We start from the raw sequence: 16,718 nt of genomic DNA on the forward strand, positions 1-16,718 counted from the left end.
GACAAGAAATTGCTCAGGATCACCCATGTGAACAAAACAGAGGCATCGAGTAAAGCAATATGTGCTTCGTTTCTCCAACATAGCAGAGCACTTAATGGAGGATGTTTAATTACAAGTAGAGATTTCATAACAAAGAAATGCAGGGGTCCGAGGGAGTTGGGAGGGGAAAAGGTATAAGTGCAACATCTTCAGTGGCTATATGGGACTGCTGTGAGAACAGTACAGAAGGAATAGTGAACAATGACCACAGAGAGCATTAGTCCCTTTGAAAGGGGACTTTCAAAGACATTGTGACCACCAGAACGAGAACCAAGTTTTATCACATTGGGCTGCCTTCAGAATTGGATCCATTGCCCCACACTGCATTGTTGCCTTGTAACCTCCACCCAACTGTCAGCAGGCAGCCTCCTTTTCATTGTGGGTGAAGGAAATCTCCTTGCTGGTCCAGGAGTACTTGCCCTGGAAGCACTGGCTTTTACTTGTGAATTCCACCAGGGTTTGAATTTCTTCATCTCCCTCAAACCTTTCATCAAAGTATATATTTATCAACATATACTTCCATTTCCTTGTGGACTTTCACAGTAAATCCAAAAAAAAACACAATGTAATCATTGAAAACTGTACACAACAAAGATGGACGAAGAACCGATGTGCAGAAGACAAACTGCAAATATAAAACAAGAAAAAATTAATACATGAGCAATAAATACTGTGATCATGAGTTGGAGTCCTTGAAAGCAAGGCCATAGGATGTGGAATCAGTTCAGTTTTGGGTGAGGGAAGTTATCCCCTCTGGTTCAAGAGCCTGATGGTTGAGGGGAAATAATTGTTCCTGAATCTGCTGATGTGGGACCTAAGGCTCTTGTACTTCCTCCCTGATGGCAGTAATGAAAAGAGAGCATAGCCTGTTTGGTGAGGTGGGGGGGGGGGGGGTGAGATTCAGGTTTCCTGATGATGGATGCTCCTTTGCTGCAACAGCACTCCTTGAAGATCTGCTCAATGATGGGAAGGGTTTTACCCCTGATGGACCGGGCAGTATACACTACTTTTGGTAGGCTTTCCTGTTCAAAGGCATTAGTGCTTTCATACCAGGCCGTGATGCAACAAGTCAGCGTCTTCAGTACTGCGCATCTATAGAAGCTTGTCAAAGCTTTAGATATCTTGCCAAATCTTTGCAAACTTTTAACAAAGTAGAGGTGCTGCCAAGCCTTCCTTGTAATGGCCCGTCTGTGCTGAGCCCAGGATAGACTCTCTGAAATGATAAAGGCAAGGAATTTAAAGTTACTGAACTTCTCCACCTCTGATCCCCAGATGAGGACTGGCTTATAAACCTCAGTTTTGCTGATACTGAGTGAGAGGTTGTTGTAATACCACTCAGCCAGATTTTCAGTCTCCCTCCTATGTGCTGATTTATCACCTTTGATTCGGCCAACAACAGTGGTGTCATCAGCAAACTTAAATAAGGCAGAGGAACTAAACTCCCATTCTATTTTTGATATTTCTACCAAAGAAAATTGGTTTCTCTTACAATTTTTAATTACTTTCAGGTACATTTTCTCTCATTTGTTTCAAAGAAAACAACAGTAGCTTATGTTTGTTTAGAGATACTGTAAGGTAACAGCCTAATAAGCCATGCTGCCCAATTGCAAATAATGTGACCACTGAACTATAATTTTCCAGATACGCAAACGTCCACATAAAATTCTCTGCACTTTGTCCTGTGCAGTTATTTATTTACCAGAACTATTCTCTGTATTTAAGCTGTGGCCTGATGCTGTGTTCACATACCCTCCCTTCTCTTATATCTGTGGTATGATTTTTAAGAAAAATCCTGAATATCTTTTCAACCACCTTCACAGGTGGTTATTTTGCTGCCTATTGTACGTTCCCCTGCTTTGCTCTGCCTGACGGTTCTGTGGATTAAACTTAATTTGGTGGATTTTCTGCCCAACTGACTAGGTGATCTTAATCTCCACTTTTCACTGTCTTGTGTGTCAAACCCAGGCTTCCTTGTTAGTCTCTGCATTTAGGTTCATATCATTCATTAATTTGTATATAATTTCCTACTCAGGTGAGTTTTACTTTTTTGGTCTTGGCTGTGTTCTGGGATAGTTGACTGGAATGTAGACAAGAGCATTGCCTGAGCCAATGTGGAGAGGAAATCTTGGCACCATGAAGATTTGTATCATTATATCTGATTATTCCTTTGATATTAAAATACTTTTCTCAATGTCTGAAATATAGAAAACAGCACGAATGATTTCTCAGTGAATCAGGCAGAGTAATGAAACAGATGGACAGTAGTTTGGTCACCAGTCTCACTATGGATCTCTAACCAAGAATTCTGAGCTATTACAGCCTTTTAAAATTTATTTATTTCTGGGTTCTTGGGGGAAAATTCCAAATATTAACTGCCTGCTCCTTATAATAGAGGGTTTATTGTGAGATCTCATCTCAGCGTTCTAACACTTTCTTTACTACCAGGAATTAATACTAGAATTTCAGAGAGACTATTTAACAATAACACATTTCCGGTTTATGGCAGATGATGCCAAAAAACATTTTGTTGGTCTTTTATTCATAAATTCAGCTGATAAAACCAAATTAAAGCCTTTGTGGAGCTGATATGATGATTTTCTTGATATATGCATAATTTATGTGACTTGTATTTGAATGAATCATTGATTCATTTGGAATTAAATTATTCTTGTTAACTTTACTATAAGTATGCATAAATTGGAATAGCTTTACAAAGGTTAATTGAACCTAAGCTCATAAGTGAATACAGTGGATTCCAGTTAGTAGGTCTGTCATTTAATCAGGGAGGCTGCTTATTTGGGACAACTCTTAATAAGAAAAATTGAGAAAATTGCTGGGATTCCTTTTGTTTATTTGGGACAGGAGGTTGCTGCCAAACAGATTCTGGCTTGCATCAGTCTCGTGAACATGCATGGCCATTCAACACCACACTGTGCTTAGAGCGAACACTTTTTAAATGGCATCAGTTGCAGTGTGTGTTCAAAAAGCAATGATATTTGTCACTGATCGTTGGTGAGAAATAAGCAGTAAGACAAATCTGAACTCTATCACTCACTGCAATTTCAAGCACTCATGCTTGGATAGATGCCAGAAACTGCCAGGGTTGAAGATGAAATGATTTCACTACTTCAGGTTAGGAACTCTGAAAGATTTTAAGGTATTGAAAATCATCTTGAATGTTGCAGTGAAATGAAGATTTGCAGGATGAAATTGTTGAAAGCATTGCATGAAAGCAGTCCCTTATCTGACTAGGTGTCCGCGCAGATTATGTTCAATGTGAAACCTCTACAGAAGTTTTAAAAGTGGGAACTTAGTTGCAATGGGACAGTTACATTCTGTCGACCTCAAGTCCGGGTCCAGTGGTATGAAGAGTTGTCACAAACTGGGGTCTTCCTTGGTTGCAGTAGGTAACCGTGACTACTTTGTGTCTTATCATGCCCTTAGCCCTCCACAAAGCATTGCAGAACTGCCTTCTTGGCTGCTGGATCTCACTGATCTCATCCTCCCAGTCCGATGGAGATGACTCCACATGCTTGGACGGGTATGTTCTTATTTCACCAGGTGTGAGGCCTGCTGGCTCTCCTCGCCTGGATTAACCTGCCTGTGGTAGCGGTGTACCGGGGTGTGGCTGCGGTCACGTGCAAACAGCCATTTGGAGCCGCGGGTGAGAGCTGAATGTCTTGCGGAGACCAAAGTTGAATGAGCTGCCACAGAATGTACATGGTAAGCCCCTTCACCAGAGGTGTTACCCATCCCTGGACACCCCATACACAGCAGCATATATTAGATGAATTCTTCCGTCAATAACTACTAGGAACTAATACACAGTTTTATTGTAGATATGTTGATAGTGCACTAATCTGTTATGTATTTAATTTAAATACATAAATTATTTCTCAGTTAAATGGTAGTTTGTCTTTTTTATACCTTTTTAACTATTTCCATGTATTTTTTATTAATTGGGCCAGCCACTTAATTGGGCCAAAATGTACTCACTCTGATGTGCCCCAGTTATTTGTTTGACTGTATGATTTAGCCAAAATCACCTCAGAAAAGCCATTCCACTAAACAATGACCAAAATAAATGTTTTTTTGGTTTCAGCAGTTTTAAAACAAAATTGTCAGTGCCTCAAATTCAATTGCCTTCACTTCTATTATAGACGGATCTGTGGGCAAATCTGTTACTGATTTTTAATGGAAAAGACTGAAGTGCTTGGGAAAATCATTGTTGTCAAGTAAAAGTGCATTAAATAATTGAGAACAATTGTCTCTTTTTGAATAAAACTCATTGACTTAAAAATGGGTGCATGCATTGCAACCATGAAAATGCTTGGTAAGGTGAATACTGTGAGTGGGCACAGCATAAATGTGCTGAACAGATCTAATTGAGCATTTGAACTAAAGAAAATTATGAAAGCTAATTCGGCACAAATGAACCAGAATTTTGTTGAACAGCACACCAAATTATATTAAGAATACGTATCTATCTGGGATTGAGGAGAATGCAGACTAGGTCCTGTTGTAAATAATGAAAGCAGGATAATTGGCCTGACCACAGGAAACATTTAGGAATAAAGTGGACCAGCAATTTGTCTTCATTTGCTGGTGCCATATTCACAGCACGTGTATGTTTCCCAGTGATACTCTCCTCTCAAAATTAGGTTTCCTAATAAGCTTCAAGGGAACAAAATCAGATTACAGCAAGCAAGTGCTAATATATTGTATTTTTAGCAAATGTAACTGAAGTTAAATTACCTCTACAAGTCTCATGATAGTTCAGAACAAATTTAGGAGTTTAACAATTGTCTAACTGGCACAAAAACAGATATCTGTCGTTCTGAAATAAGTTTCTCATAAAGCTGATTGTCAGCACTACAGCTGTAGTGTGAAAACTTTACAACTGAAAAGTTTGAGAAAGCAAACAGTTTTCTAGTAGTGCAGTGTAGATTTATTAATATGATACTTCATGCAAATTTTTAATGTTTTCATTATATTGTACTTTATAAAGTAAATTCATCAATGTGAAATGCTTTGGTCACAAGGGATTTGACTGAATGATATATAAATGAAAATTCCTTATCTTTTTGGATGGTACACTGGTTCCACTACCTCATCTCATTTTCTCATTGTCTAAATGACATCATGTTTAAAAGCTTCTCCCACATCTTACACACTGTGTCTAGAGAGAGCCATTTTGTGGTAATTTTACGCATCAAAATATAGTCTGGTATGAAATATTCTTCTATTTTAAGTAATGAGCTTCACGTATCTGGTCAATACCAATGTCCTTTGTAGTAATCTACCAAGTGCATCGTAGCCAAAGCATTTTTTTTTTGTTATTACAGTGGTAATATACATTAATACAGTGCTATAATTCAGAGTTGTTCCTTGGCCAAAAAGCAGAGAATGGCTTGAAAGGACTTTATTTTGAATCCTGTAGGTTTTGTATAATGAGGAGCTACAAAATGCTTTGTATATTCTGCGGTCCAACAAAATGAAGTGGACTTTCCACATACAGTGGATTCCAGTTTGTTGGGAAACAGGAGGATCAGAAAACTTTGGCTCAACTACCAGCTGCCCGGGTTAGCTGAAATTTCATGGAAATAGTTAAAAATGTATAAAAAAGACAAACTACTATTTAATTGAATAACAAATTATGAATTTAAATGAAATACAGAACAATTTAAGGACATTAGCAATACTACGGTATTATAAAACTGTATCAGTTATTGATGGAAGAATTCAGCATGTACTGCTGTATCTTTTTGATGAGTGCAAAATCAGCACAGACACCTAGTGCAGATAATGGATGGCCTTCACACAATGTTATCAACAATTGCATCCTCCAAACCTTCATTTTCATTGCAACATTCAAGATGACTGTCGATACCTTCAAATACTTCATAGTTGAACTTGTTGATGTGGTGAAATTGTTTCATTGTTACTCCCAGCTGTTTCTTGCATCTCCAAGCCTGAATATTTGAAACCTCGGTGAGCAAAACAGCTTTTAATTGTCTTACTGCTTATTTCTCGTCAACTATCAGAGAGTAAAATCCCTGCTTTTTGAACTCAAGCACAGGCAACTGATGCTATTTATAAACTACTCTAAGCACAATGTGGTGCAGCAGCCACTCAAGTGAATGCATCTGACGCTGGTTAGAAACTATTTAGCAACATTCTCCTGCCCCAATTAAGCGGCATAGTGTCCCAAAAAAAAAGAAGGGAATCCCAGCTATTTTCTTGATTCGTTTTTATTCTTTAAGGGTTGGCCCAAATAAACGATGGGCAAATTAACTGGAATCCACTGTATTTCCCACTTGAAATAAGAGCAGAATAAGTGGTCAAGATAATACAATTTTAAGGATGAATTGCATCTATATCAACATACTTCATCAATATCTGCAACTTGAGTCTCATTACAGAGGAACGCTTCCTGAAATGAGAAATTCTCAAATTCCTTTCATCCATCCTGTAAATTCCCATGGTTTTTCTTTAACAAATGTGTATACTCTGGTGTTGAGGACATCAAAGGAAAATGACAGGACTCTAACAGAATATCTTCATGCTTCATAGACAATAATATTTATTTGGCCTGGTATAATCAAGTATGTTATTACAGCACTGAACAACATAGTTTTCTCATTTGTTAGCTGTTTTCTGTCTTTGGAGCATGATTTGTTTATGAAATCTTATATTCCCTTAATATTAGCCTGGACAATCATTTTGTTTACTTATTATTATTACAAAAACATATTTTCTCAGCTCAAGCTGGTAAAACCCGAGGTACAGGCATAGAGAAGCACGCTCATTTCTCAATTGCTAGGAACTGTCAGACTATTCTATCGGTGTTCAGTATTGTGACTTTCTGAAGATTTACATAGAAACTGCTGTGTAGCCCTAATTGTTTAGTACTATTATGTAGTGCCTTTGGGATGATACCAGTTGTAGATATTACCAGTGGGACAATGTATACCCTGTTCATGTTCCATAGTCTTTCACTTTCCTCTTTTAATTCAGCATACAGTATATCTGTTGTTTATTACTGAATTCTGTAAGTTATGTGTACCTGGAATGACTGTACCTATTAAGTAAGTTGTTGTTGTTTGTTTATCCTCTATTATTGTATCCGAAGGGTTATTATGGAGATCCTATCTGTAATAATGGATTGGTCATAATATAATTTGTGGGATTTCTGACTCTGAAACTGGATGAGGCTTGTATTTATAGTAGGGTGTGAGTTTGCATTTTTAAAGCAAAGTTTTGATGAGAGATATTTGCCATTTGATTGTGTTTGTGTGAGTTATCAGCTTGTTATACTATTGCAGGACCTAAGCTGTTAGATTGCTTCTGGTTTTTCTTGGCATTTTCTACATTTACCATCATGAATTTGTTGGTCTTTTATTATTTATTTTGATTTTATTATTACTACTACTACTATTAACCCCATATTTTTACTTTCTTATCCAAAATTTTGTTCTGTCTTTAAATACCAACATTTTTCTCGCATTGAATTTAGGATTGCAGGTGCATTTTGAATACTTAAAGTTTTTGCATAATAGATCAAAAGATTTACTGAATAATATTTAAAATAAAATATATTTACAGGGGTTTTTTGATGAATTTCATTGAATCATAGAAATTGCATAATACGGAAGACTGTTCAGACCATTGTACCCATTGCAGTTGAAAAGCCTCTGCTTGTGTCATTTTGCAGCACATGCTTCATGTCTCTTGGATATACTTCAGATAGTTTTAAATACAATGAGGTTTTCTATTTCTCCCTGCATTTCAGGTGGCGATTTCCAGATCTTTGCCACAGTCTGGTTTAAAAACAACTGTTTCTGTTGCAGTTCTTTTCACCAGTTGAAACATATCAACTCCTGCCTGAGAGGTGACTTGGATCCATTCCAATTTGCCTACTGAAGCAACAGATCTACAGCTGATGCCATCTCATTGGCTCTTCACTCAACCTTGGAACACCTAGACAGCAAAGAAGCATGCACCAGGGAGATGCATGAGCGAAGAGCTCCCTTTATCAACTAAAGCTCAGCATTCAATACCATCATACCCTCAAAACTAATCAGTAGTCTTCAAATCCTGGGCCTCAATATCTCCTTTTGCAGTTGGATCTTCGATTTCCCACTTGCAGACCCAGTCAGTTTGGGTTGGCAACATCATCTCCTCCACGATCTCCATCAGCATAGGTGCACCACAGGGCTGTGTGCTTTGTCCACTGCTGTACTTGATTTACACATGACTGTGTAGCTAAGCACAATTCCAATGCCACTTTCAAGTTTGCTGACAACACCACTGTCGTAGGCAGAATCAAAAAGTGTTGACAATACAGCATATAGGAGGGGGATAGATAATCTGTCTGATTGGTGCCATATCAACGACCTCTTACTCAATGTCCGCAAGACCAAGGAGGTGATTATTGACTTCAGAAGGAGGAATCCAGAGGTCCATGCGCCAGTCCTCATTGGGGGATCAGTGGTAGAGAGGGTCGGCAACTTTAAATTCCTCAGTGTTATTATTTCAGAGGACCTAGTGGAAAGAATATTGACTGACTGCATCACAGCCTGATAGAAACTCTAATGCCCTCGAATGGAAAATCCTACGGAAAGTAGTGGACATGAGGAAATCTGCAGAAGCTGGAAATTCAAGCAACACATGCTGTACAAGCCTGTACATGCTGGAATTAAGGAGATTGAGAGGGGATCTGATTGCAACATATAAGATTATTAAGGGATTGGACAAGATAGAGGCAGGAAATTTGGTCCAGATGCTGGGAGAGTCCAATACCAGAGGGCATGGTTTAAGAATAAGGGGTAGGTCATTTAGGACAGAGTTAAGGAAAAACTTCTCCCAGAGAGTTGTGGGGGTGTGGAATGCACTGCCTCAGAAGGCAGTGGAGGCTAATTCTCTGGATGCTTTCAAGAAGGAGCTAGATAGGTATCTTATGGATGGGGAATCACGGGATATGGGGACAAGGCAGGAACCGGGTATTGATAGTAGATGATCAGCCATGATCTCAGAATGGCGGTGCAGGCTCAAAGGGCCAAATGGTCTACTTCTGCACCTATTGTCTATTGTCTAAAATGCTGGTGGAATGCAGCAGGCCAGGCAGCATCTACAGGAAGAAGCAATGTCAACGTTTCGGGCCGAGACCCTTTATCAGGACTAACTGAAATAATAGATAGTAAGAGAATTGAAAGTAGGAGGGGGAGGGGGAAATCCAAAATGATAGGAGAAGACCGGAGGGGGTGGGATGAAGAAAGTAGTGGATCCGGCCCAGTCCACCATGGTAAAGTCCTACCCACATGAAATGTTGTCTCAGAAAAACAGCATTCATCATCAGGGACTGTCGCTGCCCAGGACATGCTGTCTTCTTGCCGCTGCCAGAAAGTACAGAAGCTTTATGACTCACACCACCGGGTTCAGACTCTTGGACCAAAGGGGATCTCTTCACTCAACATGACTTGCCCCATCATTCAAATGTTCCCATAACCTATGGACTCACTTTCAAGGACTGTTCATCTCATATTCTCCATATATTGTTTGTTTATTACTATTTTTCTTTGTCAATTTGCAGTTGTCTTTTGTTCACTGGTTGAACACCCAAGTTTACGTGGTCTATCGATGATTCTTTTATTGTTATTATTCTATTATGGATTTATTGAGAATGCCTGCAAGAAAGTGAGTATCAGGGTTGTATCTGGTGACATACAGTATACTGTATGTACTTTGATAATAAATTTACTTTGAATAGGTTTCATCTTGATGTACATAGTTTAGGACACATCCCAATCATACCAAAGGAAATAGGTCCTTTCTGTTTATTGTCCACGTCTCTCACAGTTTTACACATTTCATTTGCGTCTCCATTTGATCTCTTTTATTACAAAGTAAAATCAACCTCATTCTATGCTGTTTTCTTCATAACTAAAAATGTCCAGTCCTGGCAACATCCTGGTAAAAGCTCCCCATACAAAGATACCTTTGTAATCTCAAGTTTCGCAGTGTGTTGACTAGAACTGTATGCAATGATCAAACTGTGGCCTGCATTGTGTCAACAGTTATTGCAAAGCCTCTATGCTCTGTTAGTAAAATAAAGTATGCTTATTCCATTTTAACTATCTTATGGACTGTCCTTGCTACTTCTTAGCGATTGGTGGACTTGCATTCCAAGATCTTTGGTTAGCTGCACTTATTGTGTATTGCTTAGTGTTGATACACCTCTGCAAATGTATTGCCTCACACTTCTCTGGTATGAATTGCAATCACTATCTTTCTGTCCAAATAACAAGAGCATCAATATCCTCTTGCAGCCTGAAACATTCCCCCTCACTATCACTTACACGGCCCTTGTTTGCATTTGTCGTCTTGTCTTCATTGATGTCTAAATCATAAATATTTATTACTGCATAATTTTCATTGGCTTTGTTGTCTGTTCAAAGTTCAATTTGTAGTGTCAAAAGACTTTTCCTTAACGGATACTTCCTAGCTGCCAGTGATTACCATGCATTTCTTTCTAAATGAAGGTTGACATTTGTCCCTTAGAATTGATACCACTTAAAGCTGACTGATAAATAGGCAGTTTATCCCTTCCTGCCTTATTAAACAGCAATGCAATATCAGTGGCCCTCCAGCCCTTGTGTAGTGGAGGAGTGAATATTGAAAGCCCTTGGTCCTGGCAGCCTAGGATATATTTACTCCAGGCATACTGATATATCCAGCTTCAAGGCTCAACCAATTAGCCTACTCTCTCTCACTATGTTTAACCTATACAATATTTCACACTCATTATCTTCCACTACATTTTGCAAAGCAGAAGATGGTAGTGCAAGTATTCTTTATGAATCATAATTGGATCCTCCATCTCAACATGTATGACCATCTTGATCTCTATTAGACTCTGCTTTTTCATTAATTATGCTTTTTATATAAGAAGGTTTTTGGTTTTCATTCTGTTTTACTTGCAAATATATTTAGATGTCCTCTTTTTGATTTGATGATCTTTTGAACCCATCAACCCTCACAGCTGTAATTCTTTCTGTGAATTAGTATTGGTGACTCTCCTTCCCTCGCCTACTCCCTTGCATCTGAAAATCAAATAACCAGAAATATTAAGCTGATGTTCTTTAAACAATACTTCAATAGTAGTTTCAATATAATACAAATATGAGAAAATGTGCAGATGCTGGAAATCCAAAGCGACGGATACAAAATGCTGGAGGAGCTCAGCACTGAAGAAGGGCCTCTACCCGAAATGTTGACTGTTCACTCTTTTCCATAGATGCCTCCTGGCCTGCTGAGTGCCTCCAGAATATTACACACATGTCAAAGGAGAGATGTGTTGGCCTTGGAGAGGGTCCAGAGAATGATCCTGAGATTGAAAGGTTTAAAGTGTGAAAAGCATTTGATGGCTCTGGGCCCATACTTGATGGAGTTTAGAAGGATGAGGGAGGAACTAATTGAAAGCTACGTAATAGTGAATGGGTAAAATAGAGTGGATGTATAGAGGACGCTTCCACTAGTAGCAGAGCTCGGATCTGGGGGCACAGTTTCAAAATAAAGTGATATCCCTTTAGAACTGAGGTAAGAAGAAACTTCTTCAACCAGAGGAGGGTGTTGAATCTGGAGAATTTGTTGCCACATATTGCCCTGGACGACAGTTCATATGGTGTATTTAAGACATAAATTGATAGTTTATTGATTGATAAGGGGATAAGGGTTACGGGGGAAAGCAGAAGAATGGGGTTGAGAAAAGAGGAAAAAAATAATCAGTCGTGATTGAATGGCAGGGCATATGCAATGGATGAAATGGCCTAAGTCTGCTGCCGTACCTTAAGGTCTTATGATTTATTTATGCCTTCAGCTCAACTGTGTTTTATAATTGAAGATAATAAAAGAGAATTGTAATGTTGCAGCTACTCCCTACCCAGCTCAAAGCCCGCTAGCTCTTATTAAAGTTGTTTTCCTTCCCGAGTCCAAACCCATTTCCTTCAGATATTAATTTGCCCTCAGTTCAATCGACTAGAAATTCAGTTTTGCAATGCTGCTTTTTCAGCATTATGCAACTGAAAATTGATTTTTTTTTTCCAACCAAGAGTGATACACAATGACAATTATTTCCAGGTCATTTAATGTCGCTCCAGGAACATGACTAGTCACTTTCTGGCGTTAGTCACCCATATGCCTTGGCACACGTTGTTTGGAACTCACCGGAAAACATGGCCTTACTTACACAGTGTCAGATTGGGACATCTCCAGGTGAGTCCGTTTATATATCTCTATCCTGGGTGGGGGAGATGGCAGTGTTCGTTATGCCTACCCCCTCCAGTGCTGTACACCCCAGTCTCTAATCATTCTCCACAACCCTGCAATATGCTCAAATTGTTGCCTGACCTAACTTAATCCATCCCCTGCACCCCACAACCTCTGACAACCAATGCTTCCTGGCTCCCCTTCATCTGATGTGCTTCCATTTTCCAGTTCCCTTTGCAGTAAGTGCCAGTCGCCTCCCCTACCACTGGCAACAGCTCCTTCTCAACTCCGAGCAGCACCTTACCAAATACTGAGCTGTGAGGTCTCTGACTTTTCGAACTGGCTTTGAAAGAGCAAAATGCCCTTGGAATGCACTATGGCATGCTTCTAACACACTCATCATGATGCACTTGAATTTCTAGTTAACTGCCCCTCAATCATCTTTGGTATACTCTGGTTCAAACTTCAACACCAATTTCTTTCCCCTTTGTTAAAATGGTATCCATTAAAGTTACTTATTTAAATTAGAGAATTAAATAACAGAGGTTTGCTCATAATTTTTGCTTGTAATTATTGAGTGATTCAAGCAGAAAGCGTAAAATTCGCATTAATACTTTGCTTAAAATATTAAGTGCAAAGATCAGTTTGGTTTTGCAAATAGCAATGTTTTGAAGCAACAAAAGAAGTCACAAGAGACTAATAAATATATTCAAAGCTATTTTTATATTAGAAGTTAACAGAATAAAGATGATAATTTAAAAATAATGAAAGGAAGTGCAAACAAACTACAAATAAGTTAGGTGTTAACTTGTTAAGTGATTAATAATATGTTTGTTTAATTCACTTCAGTTATGTTTCGTTTTGTGAAATGCTGCAGATGGCAAATTGGTTTGCTGAAAACAAAATTAGTGTTGTTCTTAGATTTCTATTTTTAAACTGTATGATGCATTAGACAACACCTCTCTAATGTACTGTTTGAGTTTGTGTCTTTCAGTTGTGTCAGGTAATATAATGAATTACTCAGTGAAATTTTCATTGACTTTAAACCTGGAAAGCTTTCAGACAGACTCCAGACCGCCAAGAAGTGTATCTGCAGTAAGCAGACCTTTCTCTTCTTTGTTTCGGTCATTTATACTGGCTGATAGTTCATCATGTGCTGCTTCTGCTACAGCTGCATATTTTATTTATCCATTTTCAGGATGTGGGTGTTGCTCATAAGACCAGCTTATTGCCCTTGAGAAGGGGGTGATGGGTTGCTGCCTCTGCAGTATTTCTGGGTTAGATGGGGGTTTCAGAGGATTTACAGCCAATGACCATTAAGAAATAATGAAGGATGGTCCATCCATAATTAACTATGATGCTTAAGTCTGGTATTAAATTGAAAGAAAAGGGATGCACTGCTAAGAAGATTAGTTATAGGCCAGAAGATTTGAAAAACTATTGAAAGTAGCAAAAATGTCCAGAAAGAGATGAGAATCATCTGAGAAGAAGTGCAAAAACAAATAAAGATTGTGGGCACAGTAATGCTGAATAATAATTCCTTGGAGGATATTGGCAAAATTTTTGTGACTATTTTCGGGGTAGATCCTGAAACCATTTCAATAAGAATAGCAAATCCAGGTTAAAAGCAACATGAAATAATCACTGTTAAAAGAAAGATGCACAGCAATCTAATTAAATTAAAGGCTTACAGAACAACTCTCCTGGACCTGATGGTTACAATATACTGTGCTAAAAGAAATGATTGCAGGGACAATAGAAACATTGGCCAGATCTTTTCTCACTGCTGCCATCAGAAAGACGGTACAGGAGGCTTAGGGCCCACACCACCAGGTTCAGGAACAGTTATTGCAACTCAAACCATCAGGCTCTTGAACCAGAGAGGGTAATTTAACCTCACTTGCCACATCACTGAACTGCTTCCACAATCTATGGACTCACTTTCAAGGAATCTGCATCTCATGTTCTTGATATTTATTTATTGATTATTCTTCTTCTTATTTTTTTTATTTATTCTTTTGTATTTGCACTGTTTGTCTTTTGCATACTAATTGCCCGCCCTGTTGGTGCAGTATTTCAATGATTCTATTATAGTTATTGGATTTATTGAGTATGCCCACAAGAAAATGAATTTCAGGGTTGATAATGGTAACATATATGTTCTTTGATTATAAATTTACTTCGAACTTTGATCTTGCTTCTCTGCTTTCTGGAATGGTCCCAGAAGACCAAAAAACACATATCTTCTCAATTTAAAAAAAGAATTAGAGAGAATGAAGGGAGCTTGATTAAGTGTCATTGAGAAATGCTGGGATCCATTACCAAGAAAAAAAGAGGATATTTAGAAAATCATAAAAGAATCAAGTAGAATTAAGATGGTTTCTTTGAAAGGAAGATCGGGTTTGACGAATTGATTGAGTATGTAATAAGGGGAATGATTAATGGAAAACATGTAAACAGAGATTTAGATTTATAAAAGACATTCAGTAAGTTATCGCATTAAAATTTTACTGCATTGGGCAAATGCTAATGGTATTAAAGAGAAAAATAACAGGACTGAAGTATCATCTTGCAATCAAGATAAAAATGCTTTTTCTCAGATTGGCACACTGACTATTTGGTTGCTGTATCAGTACTGAAATCTCAAACAGCTACCATCTATTTCAGTAATAGGGTCGTGTATTCAAATTTGATAATATAAACATCTGTGGAAATTGAGTTAATCAAAATAAATACATCATCAAAATACATATATGCCACTTGAAATTAATTTTCCTGTAGACATCTATCAGAAAATGAAGAAATAGAGTAGAATTTATGAGAAAGTATACATAAAGACTGAAAATCAATGTGAAAAAGAAGACAAATTTGGGAAAAATATATGAAATAAAATCTGTGTGTGTATATTTATATATATATATGTGTGTGTGTGTGTGTGTGTGTATATAACATGTATGTATATATTTTTCACCAAATTTGCCTTTTGCATATAGAGACTTAGGCTCCTGTACCTCCTATTTGATGGTGGTAGCAGGAAGAGTGCATGGCTTGGATGATGGGTGTCATGGGTGATGCTTTCTTGTGACAGCGCTCCTTGTAACTGTGCTCACTGGTGAGGATGGCTTTGCCTATAATGGACTTGGCTGTATCCACCACTCTCTGTGGTTCTTTCTGTTCCAGGCACGGTAACTAGTAAGGATACTCTCCACTGTGCATCGAAAGATGTTTCTCAAAGTTTTAGGTGACATACTGAATCTGCACAAAGTTCTAAGAAAGTAGAGGTGCTGTCATGCTTTCTTGGTGATGGTCAGATGCTTTGACCCCAAGGAATTTGAAGCTGCTGATACTCCACCACCAATCCCCAATGAGAACTGGCTCTTGGACCTCCAGTTTCTTCTTGCTGCATTCAATAATCAGCTCTTTGTTTTTGCTGGCGTTGAGTGAGAGGTTGTTTTTGTGGCACCATTCAGCCAGATTTTCAGTGTTCTCCTTGTATGCCAAACTTTGATTCGGCCAACAACTATGGTATTGCCAGCAGACGTGAACACAGCATTGGAGCTGTATCCACACAATCTTGGGTGTAAAGCAAGTAGAGCATGGGGCTAAGCACACAGCAACGTGGTGTATCTTGCTGATGGTGATTGTGGAGGAGATGTTGTTGCCAAACCGTACTGACTAGGGTCTGCAGATGAGGAAATGAAGGATTCAGTTACACAGGGAGATATCGAAGCCCAGTCTTAAGACTATAAGACTAATAGACTCCATTATTCTAAAGAAAAGTTGCAAAGCTTCTACCCTGATGTTTCACCAGTTTGTAATAGATGTAAATCTGAGAACAGTAACTTCTCACATTCATTCTGGTCATGTTGTAAGCTTTATGCAAACTGGAAAAGTATTTTTCACTGTTTCTCTGAGGCTTACGGTGGGAACCAGACCCACTCATAACCACCATTGGAGCAACAAGCTCCCCATCTTCAGCCAATAAGTATGAAAAAATGGTTATTGTTTGGAATGGTGATTGCTAAGAAGTTAATCCTGCAAATGTGGAAAATGGACTCTGTGCCTACGTACGATCTGTGGCAGAGAGAACTGGCAAATACTTTACATTTGGAGAGACTGAGACTATGTAATGGGGACAGAGGGGACATCTTTGAAAGGATATGGGGCCTTGTATTGGACTTTCTTACGGGGTGAGGACTGAGGTTTTTTGATGCGGTGTACCTCTGCTGTGTATGTTTACTTTTGCTTTTATATTTTTCTCCCTTTTGCTGCTCAATATTTAATCTGATTTTCTTAAGGTCGTGGTTTTTGTGGATGTACTATATTTTTTTTTGTTTGTAATAAGAATAAAAAATATATTTTAAAAAAGACTATAAGACATGGGAGCAGAATTAGCTAATTCAGCCCATCCA

The 16,718-nt window shown here is 38.4% G+C and overlaps 1 protein-coding gene across 5 annotated transcripts in view; it reads left to right on the top strand.

Annotated features, from left to right (window-relative positions):
* pex5la (peroxisomal biogenesis factor 5-like a) overlaps positions 1-16,718 on the top strand; it is a 163,691-nt gene that overhangs the window by 84,019 nt on the left and 62,954 nt on the right. The window contains exon 1 of one of the 5 annotated variants that reach the window (XM_059945828.1): positions 1,830-2,071. The exons of the other annotated variants lie outside the window; for them this stretch is intronic. The gene's annotated coding sequence lies outside the window, so the exon portion shown is untranslated. Of the gene's footprint in view, positions 1-1,829; positions 2,072-16,718 lie in introns of those variants that run through there. 5 annotated transcript variants of the gene reach the window in all.

Source organism: Hypanus sabinus, chromosome 2, assembly GCF_030144855.1.
Source record: "Hypanus sabinus isolate sHypSab1 chromosome 2, sHypSab1.hap1, whole genome shotgun sequence".
NCBI classification, from domain to species: Eukaryota; Metazoa; Chordata; class Chondrichthyes; order Myliobatiformes; family Dasyatidae; genus Hypanus; species Hypanus sabinus.